Here is a 16,099-nt window from a genome sequence, read left to right as displayed (position 1 = left end):
AGGACCACTAGCATCCCTATGATGTGGCCACGCAAGGCGGCCAATCCCTCCTGCATAGAATGCAGCCGCCTCTGGTCCTCTGTTGGAGAAAAAAAGGGATCCTTAATAAAATGACACCTTACATTAGAAGTTTACAAAACAAAGTAAACAAATAAATCTAGTTTAAACAAAGATCCAGTTGTGCTGAAAAAAACAAAGTACTGGCAAATGCAAAGATGGTATAAATAAATACTAAATTAAAAATGAACATACAAAAAGGTGACCACAAAGGACGAAGTACCCTTGTTAGGGTAAACAATAAATACCCAAGTATGAGTGTTTGGACATGTGTGATATGTATCAGTGGAAAATATCCAAGACATTGTCTATCAAAATAAAAATGTCTCCAAAAAACAAACAAACAACTTTTAAAGGGAAACATACCGGTCATTAGGATTGCGGGTCTTTGAGGCCCTCCATCCTCCTCCTCCTCGGAGGTGGGCCAGTGCTGGTTAGACGGAGGGGATATTTCCGATATGGTGGACGGTTATGTAAAGCGCCGGGGGGGAGGGGAGGGTGAAGAAAAGAGAGTGGGGGTGGAGTGGAGGGTGAATTTTGGGGGTGGTGCAAATTGGGAGAGGGAGGGGCCTCAGGTAGTGGCCAGTCAGGGGTGGACGGGGAATTGGGGGAAGGTTGGGGAGATGTGTTTGTGGTTGGAGTCGGCATCAGGGGACGAGCCCGGCGTCTTATTCGGCGGCGAGCCCGGATTCTGCGTTCAGCCCCTAAATGATGTTTGAAAAATGTTTAGTCTTTTTTTGGGGGGGGGATTTGGCCACAAATTTAGAACTCCAAAAATGTAAAAACATTCAAAAAAAGGAAAACATGCACACGCAGGCCTGTCCAAAAACAACAAACAGGACTAGACTGAAAACATGCACACGCAGATAGGGCCACAATAAACAAACAGGGCTAGACTAAAAACATGCACACGCAGATAGGGCCACAATAAACAAACAGGGCTAGACTGAAAACAAGCACACGCAGATAGGGCCACAATAAACAAACAGGGCTAGACTGAAAACAAGCACACGCAGATAGGGCCACAATAAACAAACAGGGCTAGACTGAAAACAAGCACACACAGATAGGGCCGCAAAAAAACCCCATAAAATACAAAAAAAAAACCTTACTTGCAGCGATCCGCAGCCGCAAACAGGCCAGCAAGCGTGGCGTGCGGCGGCGCAGATCCGACCACCTGCGCTCTAGCTGCCCGATATTTCGGCGTGAGCCGAAGAAGTGCAGGCGGCGGCGAACATCCGCATAGGCCGTTCGCTTCTGGCGGTTGCTGATGGGGGGAGGCTGGCTGGTGATCCGCCGGTCCATCACCTCCGTTAAGACCAAAAGTTCCCGCCTGGTAAACGCGGAGGCTCTCATGATGGCAATGATTTATTTTACACCAAACAGTTTTAATAAACTTGATTGGCTAATGTACTTGGTAAATTAACAGGAACCATTCTATTGGTTATTGTATGAGTCATGTGTCCTCCAGCCTCAAAAATATAATGTGAGTTATGATAGGCTTGATGCAGTGACATGCGTAAGCTAATTAAAATAAAGAAATAAAAAAACTAACATATGCCTATCACAAACACAGGAAAACAATAGGATCATTGGTTAAAACATGTATTTTTGAAAAAGTAAACCATTGGTGAAACCGTACGTATTCTGCGGGGAAAATGACACACACGGACAAGAATAAAGTTTATTGAAAATTGAAAAAAAAACGGATTGCAAACATGTGAAGAGCAATTAAGCTAATTAATATATTGATTGGTATGAAACGATTAAAGTATGTATGCAGAATGAACGAGCAGGTAATCGAAATCTGACAGGTCCACTTCCGGAATTGACTTGTGCGAGCGTCCAAAGCAACCAAAGAGGAGACGAACGGTCGCTATTTTGAACGGTCGCAAGCTAGAGGAGGGGTTGGGAGAATATGGGGCGGAAGGTTAGCTACGAGCGAACATACGAGCGAGCGTTTAAATTTCAATTTTTTCGCTCGTACGGCGGACGAGCGAACGGCCACTTGCGTCCGGGTCTGAATCAGGCCCTAAAAACGCTGAAGCAGCAAACTTTGTGAAAACCAATACTTGTGTCATTCTCAAAACTTTTGGCCATGGCTGTATTTGTACCCCTTGCATTGCAACATGGTTTGTCCAGATGCACAGTTAGGTGCTCTATCTTACTCTATTCCCAAATCTGATTCAGGCCATAAGTTCCTGAATGTATGTTTCAGTCACTAAGGGCCCTATTTATCACAATCCACATCTCAGATGCGGATGTGATGTGATATATTCCTCAGAATTCGCAAGGATGTATCAAATATCACATGCAGGGATAGAGCTTTCCAAAAAGCTCTGTCGCTGCAAATCCTCTCCACACACTTCTCCTGTGTGCTCAAACATTCATTTATCTGTAAAGCTGGACTCCTCTCATTGTTTTAGCAGCTAGGGCACCACACACCATTCCAGTACCTTTAGAGCGCAGTTCCATTAAATAATTGTCTACACAGTGGTCAGATGACTGGGTCACCAAGCCACTCACAAATCACTGATCACCAGTCTGGGTGCAGGTACAGTAGTTTTTAAGGTGAAACTAAAATAATGTGAAAAATGGGTGAATACACTCGTTTTCATATTATTTTCTTAAAAGAATAATTGATAATTAGGGCTCTAAGTGCTACAAAGAATAATATTACTATAAAGTGTTAATGATAAAATGACAATGTCCCAATATAAAGAACAACACAAGTAAAATAAGTTGTTTCACAAATGCCAGGGGCAAACACAGGATTTCTTTATAGGGGTTTCCAAATACGTGACTTTAGAGCAAGTGTGGCCATCCCACGAAAAGGGCACAATTAGCATGTAACAAACTATAGTCTGCCTCATATAAAGTGCAGTGTATGTAATGTGTACTTACATGCATATACAGGGCCAGAAATTACAGATAGCTGTTAGATGCTGCAGTTTGGCTAGTCTGTCTGAGCTAAAAAAATGTTTTTATAGACATGGGCACTATTCCGCAATCCAAGTACCTAACTTTGAGGAGCATTGGAGCAAGTATGTGGGTCTGGGGATGCGCAAGAAGAACGTACTGTAGCACCAGCTCTGGACATATATGTACACAACTGTCTCCTTATACAATGGAGAGTGTAGGTAATACAGTATTAATAATTAACACTATAAATGGACTATAGTATAGGCTGTAGGAGAGAGTCTGAAAAGCATACTTTATGTACAAACATATTCATCTCATATAAATAACATAAGTGGTCAGGAAAAGGTTCACTATCCCATAATAAGTATATATACTAAATGTATTATTTATAATGAGCAGGAGGCAGGACTGAGGTTTCTAAGCACACATTCTCCTACCTCATTGTAAGATGCCTATCTCTTCTTGCTGACAGCTGCTCTCTGGTCTCCCTGGCCAGGTACACTGATTAAGATCCTCTCCACAAGAGTGACACTTCAGAAAGGTTTTCAAGCAGATCTTAAAATCCCAAATCCCAAATGGTTTCCATGAAAGAACCAGAAAAAAAGGTATACTTGTAGTATGAAACATTTATTAATAATGGTAAAAAACAGAAGTTTGTATACAGCCATATCATAAGATGTATTTATACTGAAGATGGAACCCGGGTACTGTCAGTATAGTATATGTGTACTAGCCATATGTCAAACGATTGTGTCACACTCCTTTCTACGCGTTTCGACGCACTGCGGTGTCTTTTTCAAGTGGAATGTAAATACAAACGAACACTCCTTGTAAAATCTTGCTAAGTCAGGATATCAGCTATACTACAAGTATACCTTTTTCTCTGGTTCTTTGAGACTTCATGGAAACCATTTGTCAACTGTATCTGATGGATGTACGGAGATTTAAAGAAACTGTTATGTGATTCACACCAGTTCATTTGAAGTAAGCATACGTGTAAAAATCTGCTACGTTCTATATCTTCACGAATATGGTGTTCTGATTTGGGATTTGAAGATCTGCTTGGAAACCTTTCTGAAGTGTCACTCTTGCGGAGAGGATCTTTTCTTGCACCTATTCCCATTTTCAGCACCTTGATAAGGATTGAACTTTTATATCATTAACTTTATTACACTATTGTGGCAATTTTCTGTCTTTTATTCACATACAGTATGAGAGCGGTTCCATCACTGGAGGAAAAAAACTGCCATATAATTGAAGTTGAACAAGTTTGGAGAGCAAGAGAGGTTGTTTGTTTTTCTTTTGTTTAAATTATTTGTTATAAGTGTGGTGAATTATTATCCTACTACCTTTGCGGCTCTAAGTGCAGTGCCATTGGTTTGAATTATTTTTGCATATCACACTGATTAAGCACTCAGATCTACAAACATACAAGACCTAATAGGAAATGTTACTGGGAGGAGCAGAAGCTTCATTCCGTCACATATGCTGTATGTTGTGGCTGCAGGTCTTGGAAAATCATATTGTATACTACTAATATAGTAATATTGTGGTCATGATTTGACACACTGGTCACAGAGGCTTTTGCCTATTCAAATAGCAAGAAGGCATGGGGTTGCATCCCTATATGTTGTAACAACTGAAGTGCTGAAAACAATTCTTTTAATTGCAGGAATGGATTGGGCCTAAAAATAAAAAGGGAAAGGGGGATGTGGCCCGCGCGTCAAGCCATTGTCCCTTCTGGCATTTGGCACAATTGTCAGATGGCCTGCCTGGTCTCAGCATTGTCTCTCGATCCTAATAGGATCGAGAGACAATGCTGAGACTAGTAAAACTTTAAAGCAATACATACATCTAAACTTCAGCAATCTTGTTTTTTTTAGTTGGGCAATTGCACTGGAATAGATTATGGTAAATATTTATTTTTACTTGCACTTAAGGTGAATAATTTTTACAATGTTTTTAGTTCTAAATTAGTTCTTTCAAGCTTACTTGTTGCCAATGCTCCAGAAAGAGTTGTCTCTCCCACTCAGCTCATGTGGAGACATAATCCATTTTCTCCAAGTGGTAGTAAATTTTTTGTGCAACACATCCAACAGATAACGAGAAAATACACATTTAAAAAAGAAATAAAAAAAAACTAAATAAATAAGCAAACAATAAATAACTGAAGGGCAGTTGGAATTGCTTAACTTATATGTAGTAGATAATTCCTTGTCTGGACTGGAGCTTGTCCCATTGGGTTTCTAGACAAATTGCTCAGGATAACTTCACAGATAAAAGTCCAAATGAGGTAAGTCCATTCACCAAGTGATTCAAGTCCTGGAGGAGGTCAATGTCACAGCATGTTTGCTCCATCTGGACTTCATCAGGGGTAAAGAGAGGAGTGTCTCTGGTACATCCCTTAAACACTACACACATACTAGGAAGTTAATTGAAAGAATAAAAAAAATGCGTCCTCATGAAACAGCTGCGAGAGGAACGCATTTTGACTGCATCTGGCACTCAGTGTTGCAGCTCGGTGACCTCAAAACACTAAAATCACAATCAATTTGCATTATGTTATCAATGTACTATATGGGAGCTACTGGATTGCTTAATGTCCTGAATAGAAGTTTCTGGGATGCTGTGTGGTGGTCAGTGGCATACTGACTGTGCTGTATACCAGTCACTGGTATACTGTTTGTATGGTATGGCAATAACTGAGATCCCATCTGTACTGTGTACAATCAGTATGTCACACTTGGTGGTTGTGTGAGTGGCTCAGGGGGTGCCTTTTCCTTTTGCTGCAATGTTCTTTTATCTATTTTGCAACAATACCCTATTAGGGTAGGAGCTTCTTTCTAAAGAAGGCAGCATTAGGTACTTGTACCAGGATAGCGTGGTTATATTTTCTAGATTGGATTATCACAACTTTCACCTAGTAACGCAACAGGTCACCAAGAACCTGTATCCCCTCCAGTTCTGCGCAGCCATTCTGCAGTTATACAGCAGCAGTTGCATGGTACAGAACATACTTGCCTACTTTTGAAAAACAGTTTCAGGGAGATTGCAGATGGCAGTAGTATGCCCCGGTGCGGCATTGAGGAGGCGTGGTCCACTCTGCCCAAAGGGCATGTCTATGTCAACCTATGGGCGTATATATTCCTATTACCTGAGACCTACATGACTATAGGACACTACATACATGACTGGGGACATGACTATAGCACATTACAGGCATTGCTTTGATATAGCACAGCACATTGACTATATGACAATGACAGTCACAGTACATTTTTCTTTAATTTTCCACTATGGTGTGAAACACACCCACTTCCCACTGAACACGCCCTCACCAATCCAGCTAGCAGTTGTCCCCCGACTACCCACCCATATACTGACAGCCAAGGCAGCCAACAGCTGTCACATAACACATCCTGCTTTCATAGATCCCGCAGACTGCGGACCAGGCATCACCCACCTGCTGGAAGTGTGGCAGACCTTGCTGGGAGTCCCCGGCTGCCTGCCCCCATTCTCCGGCTGCCGCTGGGGTGTGACTGGGGGAGGAGGCACCCGGGCAGAACTGCTGGGGAGGAGCCGTCCGGGCTGCGTCTGCCTGTAGGGTGAGATTGACAAACGCAGCCTTGGGGGTTGGTGGGAGATGTAGTCGCGTGGCCATTTCTGTCATCCAGACACTATCCCCTTCACCTTGTGCATGCGTAGTCATGATTCCCGACAGGGCAATTGGGAATCCGGGAGTTTTATTCAATTTTCCGGGGTAGCGGGAGACTCTATATTAAACCGGGAGTCTCCCGCAGGAGTCGGGAGGGTAGGCATCTATGATACAGAAACCCCCACACAGACTTGGCTATACCCCCTCAAAATTACTCCAGTTATGGTGCCTCTGGCTCCTGTTATTTAGGTATGGATCTGCCACTGGCTACTAGTATACTAATATTAATAATAAAACATGTTGTAAAGACACAAACAAGATTTTGCTTAGGACAGATTTCTGTTCATCGCTCAGAAAGTGTCAGGAGATTAAAGGATTTACGTTCATATCCCTGTGACCTTTTATATATTATGATTATAGATTGATTTGTCACTCTGCTTTCTGAAGGCTAGTTTTTCAAGGTAGGCCTCAGCGCAGTGAGTGAAAGGTCACCCACTGCTGAGTAGTAAGCAGACACACTCTGCTTAAGCTCTTTTCACTATTGTCAGACCTTGCTGATAAGTTCAACTTCAATCAGCAGTGCCTTAGTGCATCATAATGTCATTATTTAGCCAGATGATTCCTGAAGGAAATATGATTTCTGTGTCAACTACCGTGACTGTCTGGCCCACGGGAAGCGTGCAGATACATGCACTTTGCCTTTCATCTTTAATTTTGCTAATATTACACTCTCAACAAATGGCTTAAGAGCCCATAGGAGCCTAGCAAGCAACAATTCTTTTCGTTTTTGAAAGGGGATTTATCTTTGATGAGAAAATCCATGTTGCGAAAGCTACTCGATGCAATCTACTTTGTTTTCCTAAAACCATAGCCTACAATTACACAGGTAGCAGTGTTTGGTGCAAACTGAAGTGGGTGGCAATCCATCATTTCTTCATACAGAATAGGTTACATAACTGTGAATAAGTAAAGGTATTTACATTCATATACTGTAGACTCCATTTATTAAAAATTCTATGACATAATTTAAATATATATATATATATATATATATATATAATCCTATATACAAAATAACAAACATATAAATCTTAAGTAAACTGCCGCTGAGCAGAGGGATGTCAATTGATACTTTAGTAACTACTCTGGGACTGTCTTTTTGATACTGATATAGTGTGATCTAAATATAACATATACTGGTATACTAGTTATAACAAACATTTCTCTTTAGATAAATATCATTGATAAAGGATATATTTTTAATTTATATGAACCTATATTATACCAGTGATTTTGGGAGAATAATTTAAATCCATATATACTGTGATATAAAGATATATAACCAGCGGTGTCATAATAATTTTAATACACAGTAATTTCTTTTTCTATGCACATCTTTCAATTCTTGTCTGAACTTTAATTGTATTTTAAAATATTTCGCCAGTTGTGTTAACCCCTAAATAACATAATTTTAATAATAATTAATAAAGATGAATATGTTTTAATTGTAAAATAATTTCATGGTACACTGACTGACAACATGGTGCACCGTAATAAAGACTCTACTTTTTTCTTTTGTTCTTTGGGAGACTGTGCCAAGGGTTCTGGGTCATTTCCCCACGTTTGTACCCCAAAATAAAGATTTTGCACTTGTTTTCACCTGCTAATCATAGGTGAATCTTTTTCGCCTATTACATTGCATTGAGTTTCCGTTTAGGCGAATTCCGGCTGGAATTGAATTTGGAGATAAGTTCCGGCCAGGCGAAAAACAGGAACAGGCAAAACTTTTTCGACGATTACGGCTTTTCGCCTCTAATTGAATACGGCCCTAAGACTTAATTGACAATTTGCTCTTCTTGCTCGTACCGTATAATAATTATTATGTTAGCTGCTTCATTCATTGATCATAGTGCAGACGGTGGTTTTTAGCAAGCGCTATTATTACTGTTTGGTAGTGTTATCAGTTTTATCTCTGATATCCCATACTACTGGCATTATGCAAGAAATAAATCATTTCAGGTAACTAAAGAGTCATTGTGCTCCACACCACTGATCCGGTAGGGTTGTGATTGAGGGTATCCCAGGTTTAGCTTAGCTGCCTTTTCTGTCTCTTTTGTTCATATGTAATACATTATTACGTAAACTAGTGCTCCACCTGTACGTTTTCTTTTTTTTTTGTTAATTTTCTATGTACAAATTAAAATTTTTATTAAGCCACTGTGCAGTGTTGTATATCCTATCAATACATATTTAAAATCCAAATCTATGGGGCATATTCAATTAGCCGCGGGGTTTACTCCGCGGCTAATTGACGCGCTTGACGGGATTCAATTAGTGGGGATTCCACGCGCGGGTGTCCCTGAGACCCCGCGTGCGAGTCCCCGCTGTTTGATTTTACCTCGCACCTCATGTAGGTGCGAGGTAAAATCAGCGTGAGGCCGCCCTATTCGGCCTCACGAGCAATATTAACACACTGATTCCGCAGTTCTCGCGGAATCAGTGTGTTCTCGCGTGGAAGTCCTGTTTTTTGGACGCGGGGAAAAGCTATTCTATTGTGTTAAATTGTAAATAAACCTTTTAATATATTCCTTCCTATAAACCTCTAAGATTCACCTGCCTAGAACCTCTAAGACAAAACCCTGCCTAAAAACCTCTAAGACAAAACCCTGCCTATACCTTCTAAAACCACAAGATGTCGCTATTTTGATTATACCATTAATTAAATACCGAGACAGTTGAATAGCGGTCCGAAGCGCTAAAGATTATTATTCAGGTAAAAGTACCGATGTTACAACGCTATGATCTAATAATGAGCGCAAATAAATTGTACAAACATTAGGTCATAAGGTACAGTTAAAATACATGAAACGGTTATTAAAGATCAAAATACAATGAGCAATATGAGAAAGAGAGAGAGAGAGAGGGAGAGAGAGAGAAAGAGACATATTAAAATACAATGAGAGATATATCAATGTCTGCTGAGAGCACATGTTCAAGATGGCTGGTGATGGAGTGTTTGTGTGTTTGTGTGTGAGGGGGGGGGTTGGGCCGAAGCACATGTTTTTTCCTTTGTTTGCAAGCCTCATGATCCCTAGGCAAACTCCATCCTGCACCAAGCTGCAACTCCGCAAATCATCCATCAATGACCACAACCACAACAAAGACAATATACCTATCTGACCCACACAACACCACAACTGGGCAGAATCACCATTTCCCTTGTTCACCCCACATGGAGGCAAGCCATCTCCAACAAACCGCAGACAACATACTCATCTGACTCACACAACACCACACGGCAACCACCCACGACCATTCAAAGCTGCCATCAATTCAACCTCCACGATACAACATTGACACCACCCTATGATCACATTCATGAGTATACAGCACACACAAAGCTCATCTCTCCAACCAGCATCAATCATTCACAAATGGGAAGGCAAACACAGAACACATGGCAGGCCCCAACACAGAACACATGGCAGGGCCCCAACACAGAACACATGGCAGGCCCCAACACAGAACACATGGCAGGGCCCCAACACAGAACACATGGCAGGCCCCAACACAGAACACATCAGAGGATCTCAATCAACCAGCATCAATCATTCACAAATATCACAACAATTCCACAATCAATCCCTTTCCTGCATGCTAACAACAGACTATTGTACCCTACAGTGTAGATGAAGAGTACAGATTAGATAACATATCATCCACTGTATGCTAACACAGACTCATGAATATCCTTAGAAAACTACAAACCACACACCATGCTAAGCTAATAACAGATTAACACCTAACATAGCTACAGACACCCAAATAGGCTAAATATTGCACATTTTATACTCAGCTATAACAACCCAGAGGAACTGAGACCCATTCTTCCATTGTCTGGTCAGGGAGTGTACCTCTCTCTTCCTTCTAAAATCTGCAAGTGCCTCTGCTAAGCTGTGTGTGTTCTCAGGGTGTGCATGCTATGTTCCCGCCCCCTTTTACCTGTGAGGTCATCAGAAAGGGAGTATCCTTTTGGTTACCTGAGACTACTGTTTCTACTCTCAGCTAGCTAGCTCTATTGATTAGACTGGAATAACCAGTCCTTTAGACAAAAATGTAAATAGGCCTACACCATGTTATTATCTTTTGGTAAGGTTAGAAATCTGTTACAGGGCATTTATTGGACAATTCCAAATGGATACAAAAGGTCTCCAACCTCCTTTTGTATCCCCCAACATGCAAATCTATGCGGCTATGGAAAACAACATTTCAAATAGATATTCTCTCTAACATTCATATTTCATAGCCGCATGTTCTGATCTTCATATTGATGTCACCGGAATGCTGTAGAAACAGAGTCGATCAGTATGGTTCCACACAAAGTTCAATTGTCATTTACTAAGCCATAGTTACAGAAAACATTCATTTCTTAATTATCCTTTTTGCGTTACGGGACCATTGCTTTTAAATGTATGTATGCGGGGAAAACACCACTGAATTGCGTTGTGCGTCTGAGGGTTGGTGGGGCACTCAGCGAGCAGCACTAAGCTGGAAGGGCATCTATGTGTGTGTGTGGCCATGCCAGTATGGTTTTGGGAAGGATCACTAAAAAACTGACTGTATTCTGTTTAACATTGTGTGTATGAGTTGCAGGGAATTTTGCTACTTTTCAAATATAAGTCTGTGTGATATTATAAATGGGCCACATATACACACACACATATATATATATATATATATATATATATATACAAGCACACAAGTATTTTTCTGATGTTTTTAAACTGCAATTGCAAAATGTGTTTATACAGTGAATTTAATTCTCATACAGGAAGGAGGCTTCCAGCTGTGCTGTCGGAGCCTCCCTGTTTAGTCTGCCTGTGTTTGAGGAAGGCTGACTATGTACCTTTTGTTTACAAAATAGTGCTGTGAGATTTTATTTCTGAGATGGAGTCTTGGCCCTTTACAAGACAGCATTGCGCAGATTCCAATTGCAAACAGATTCTGTCTTCGCCAATTATCCGGTTTTGACAGTCCACCCTTTGATAGCCAATCAAGCGCTATCACAACCTGTTCTGAATCTGTTTAGCCATGCATAAGAATATACCGTTCAATGTTATTATGGTATGACACAGTATGGTCATTTGAACCATTCAGATAATGCGTCTCTGGGAGGGACATGAAACTATCCTTATACGCACACCGCAGATCCTTAAGGGATCATGGGAAAGATGTTGGGATGCACCTATCCTATAAGGAGAGCCTTGGAAGGGGTTGGGACTGCATTACCTAAGATGACTTAAAACAACATAAACGTTATATCCATGCATGACCACTCAAACTCAGGCTACATTATTATACACTACATATTGGACCGGCACTCCCCTGGTTTGGTATAGCACTCCTCCTTTCGACTCCTCTGCATAAATGCCAACATCAGCTCCCATTGTCTGTATCAGTCCCCTATCACCGAAACCAGGAATCCCCGAGCAACCCAGGATGGTGAAAACTCTGAAAAAGAATACAAAAATGAACACAGCGGACTGGTCCATTGCTACAACACTGATCTGCAATTTCTTTAGCTCAGATAGCTCACAGTCACCTTTTAATCTTCCCGGCACAAGCTCGCGATCGACAGGTCCATGCTATCGGCCTCGTCTCTGCCTTGCATCTCCCCCGGTAGATTAATCCTCCCTGTATTTGGTGGAATGGACTCTGGCATCTTAGTCGGCCACCCTTTGAGGATGTAGAATTTCGTTAACACATCGGATATGGTTCTATCCCCCAATCAATCAGGCAATCTGAACACAAGAAATTATTAGATCAAATGAATTTTTCTCCAGGTTTAACATCATTACAGTTTGCTTCAGGCATGTTAGTAAATAACACTTCAATTCCTGTTGTTCTTACACATTGTCATGAGAACCTGCACAGTAACCTCATAATATTTTCACATGAGGCTACCTGGCAAACAGTATCTCAACGGGAGACAGACAGGTGGTCTGGGATGATCTTGATACTAGTACCTATCACCTTACACATGTTGTAAAATATATTACTTGTGAAATGAGTATTCCTTCCATCACTAATTCTAAGGATACTGTATTGATACAAAATTCCTGCAATAAAAAAATTCTGTTATAAATGTCTACGGTTCTATTGTTTCCTTGTCCCCTGAGTAGGGCAGTACTTCAAATATTTAACCTTAGCCGGGTATGGCTGTCGTATGTCTTTCGCAGCCTTGCGTCCTGTATGTGAAAGATAAAGCACAACAGTTTAATATCATTTAAACATAACAGTTCTATAAAGCTTTGACAAACAATACTGGGTTAGTCCCTGGGACCCTGAGGCTTTCGTGTCTATGTGCAGTGTACCTCCCCCTTATATGGAAGCAAGAGGGCACTGGTAGTTGGGGTATGGGAGGGAGAAAATAAACAATAGTTAAGCTACCTTACTCTGGATCTCTTACATTTTTATGGGTTTTCACATTGACTGTACCTACACCCCCATCCGCATATGACGGTGGTGGTGTGCGTGAACAATATGTACTACCTTCCACAACGCTACCGTGCCGCACGTGCGCGCTATTTCGCAGCTCGTACGCATTGCAATTCAGCGCTGTGGGTTTATTCTCTGGTAATGTGCTCACGACGCTAGTTTGCGTCATTTGCACATTGTTAAGCCACGCATCCCCTTCATGCTATCACAGTTTTAAACAAAATACTTAATCTTTTTTCTCTCGGGATCGCACCATACTGATGTGATCCTGGACATTATCTAACACATTTTTATCAAAACCACCAATTCTAGGAAACAGTCTAACACTCTTTCTCAGCATATTCCTCCATTAGCAGCACATCATTGCCTAACATTTCTACCGTTTGCGTGGCTCCCATTTTGAGACAACTCCTATGCTTTTCAATAAAGATTTAAGCCGGTGAAAGACAAGATACTTTCACTTACCTACGGACGAAATTTCTAGATGCGCCTCGCTCACCTACAGACGTTATTTCTAGATGCGCCAGCTCACCTACGGACGTTATTTCTAGATGCGCCAGCTCACCTATGAAAGTTATTTCTAGATGCTTTCACTCACCTGTTCTCTCTCAGCTCACAATCACACCTAGTGCGGCTCAACTATAATGCTCAAATATTATTGAACATTGCAGTCACACTGAGAGCCGGTCCCTAACAAAAATAACAAACCATACACCTGTTCTGTGTACTGAACGGTAAAGCTGCTTATCGAGCGACTAGGCTAACCCTTGCACCTAGCCCTTAAGGATCATACGGTACCCTTAACTTTAGGGAATAAATTACCCCTATCAACAATACACACACTGTTACACACTTTTTCTCTGCGCAGAAAATAAACGTTTAACCCAGATATTGGTAGATAGAAAAAAAAATGTAAACCTCAATGGCTTTGTTCAAATATGTGGCAGCAGAACCGGAAATGCGTATACGCTATTGTGCGACCAGCCGCATACACAATTATGCGACTACCACACAACCGTAAAATGACTTTTTAACTGCGTACGCAAAAATGCGTTTTAGCCGCGTACGCAATACTGCGTTACCCCTCTAAACGTAAGGTTCTATCAACAGAGAAAAAAAACCTTTTTTTTTCTCTTTTGTCCCTGAATTCTGATCAGCGCTTCCTCTACACAATAACCGGCAGTACGCTCTCAGCAACACTGTGGTAATGAGAGACTAATGCGTCTCTCAAAAGGCACCTCCACCCTTTTGCTGAGAGAGGACTGACCGATTGTTATCGTGTATCAGATAGTGTGATAAACCGATGCGAGCCCCCACTGTTAAATTGTAAATAAACCTTTTAATATATTCCTTCCTATAAACCTCTAAGATTCACCTGCCTAGAACCTCAAAGACAAAACCCTGCCTAAAAACCTCTAAGACAAAACCCTGCCTATACCTTCTAAAACCACAAGATGTCGCTATTTTGATTATACCATTAATAAAATACCAAGACAGTTGAATAGCGGTCCGAAGCGCTAAAGATTATTATTCAGGTAAAAGTACAGATGTTACAACGCTATGATCTAATAATGAGCGCAAATAAATTGTACAAACATTAGGTCATAAGGTACAGTTAAAATACATGAAATGGTTATTAAAGATCAAAATACAATGAGCAATATGAGAAAGAGAGAGAGAGAGAGAGAGAGAGGGAGAGAGAGAGAAAGAGACATATTAAAATACAATGAGAGATATATCAATGTCTGCTGAGAGCACATGTTCAAGATGGCTGGTGATGGAGTGTGTGTGTGTTTGTGTGTGAGGGGGGGTTGGGCCGAAGCACATGTTTTTCCTTTGTTTGCAAGCCTCATGATCCCTAGGCAAACTCCATCCTGCACCAAGCTGCAACTCCGCAAATCATCCATCAATGACCACAACCACAACAAAGACAATATACCTATCTGACCCACACAACACCACAACTGGGCAGAATCACCATTTCCCTTGTTCACCCCACATGGAGGCAAGCCATCTCCAACAAACCGCAGACAACATACCCATCTGACTCACACAACACCACACGGCAACCACCCACGACCATTCAAAGCTGCCATCAATTCAACCTCCACGATACAACACTGACACCACCCTATGATCACATTCATGAGTATACAGCACACACAAAGCTCATCTCTCCAACCAGCATCAATCATTCACAAATGGGAAGGCAAACACAGAACACATGGCAAGGCCCCAACACAGAACACATGGCAGGGCCCCAACACAGAACACATGGCAGGCCCCAACACAGAACACATGGCAGGGCCCCAACACAGAACACATGGCAGGCCCCAACACAGAACACATCAGAGGATCTCAATCAACCAGCATCAATCATTCACAAATATCACAACAATTCCACAATCAATCCCTTTCCTGCATGCTAACAACAGACTATTGTACCCTACAGTGTAGATGAAGAGTACAGATTAGATAACATATCATCCACTGTATGCTAACACAGACTCATGAATATCCTTAGAAAACTACAAACCACACACCATGCTAAGCTAATAACAGATTAACACCTAACATAGCTACAGACACCCAAATAGGCTAAATATTGCACATTTTATACTCAGCTATAACAACCCAGAGGAACTGAGACCCATTCTTCCGTTGTCTGGTCAGGGAGTGTACCTCTCTCTTCCTTCTAAAATCTGCAAGTGCCTCTGCTAAGCTGTGTGTGTTCTCAGGGTGTGCATGCTATGTTCCCGCCCCCTTTTACCTGTGAGGTCATCAGAAAGGGAGTATCCTTTTGGTTACCTGAGACTACTGTTTCTACTCTCAGCTAGCTAGCTCTATTGATTAGACTGGAATAACCAGTCCTTTGGACAAAAATGTAAATAGGCCTACACCATGTTATTGTCTTTTGGTAAGGTTAGAAATCTGTTACAGGGCATTTATTGGACAATTCCAAATGGA

This window comes from Taudactylus pleione, unplaced genomic scaffold (assembly GCF_031769625.1).
Source record: "Taudactylus pleione unplaced genomic scaffold, aTauple2 ptg000479l, whole genome shotgun sequence".
NCBI classification, from domain to species: domain Eukaryota; kingdom Metazoa; phylum Chordata; class Amphibia; order Anura; family Myobatrachidae; genus Taudactylus; species Taudactylus pleione.
The sequence above is the reverse complement of the archived record's forward strand: the minus strand, read 5'-3'. Positions refer to the sequence as shown.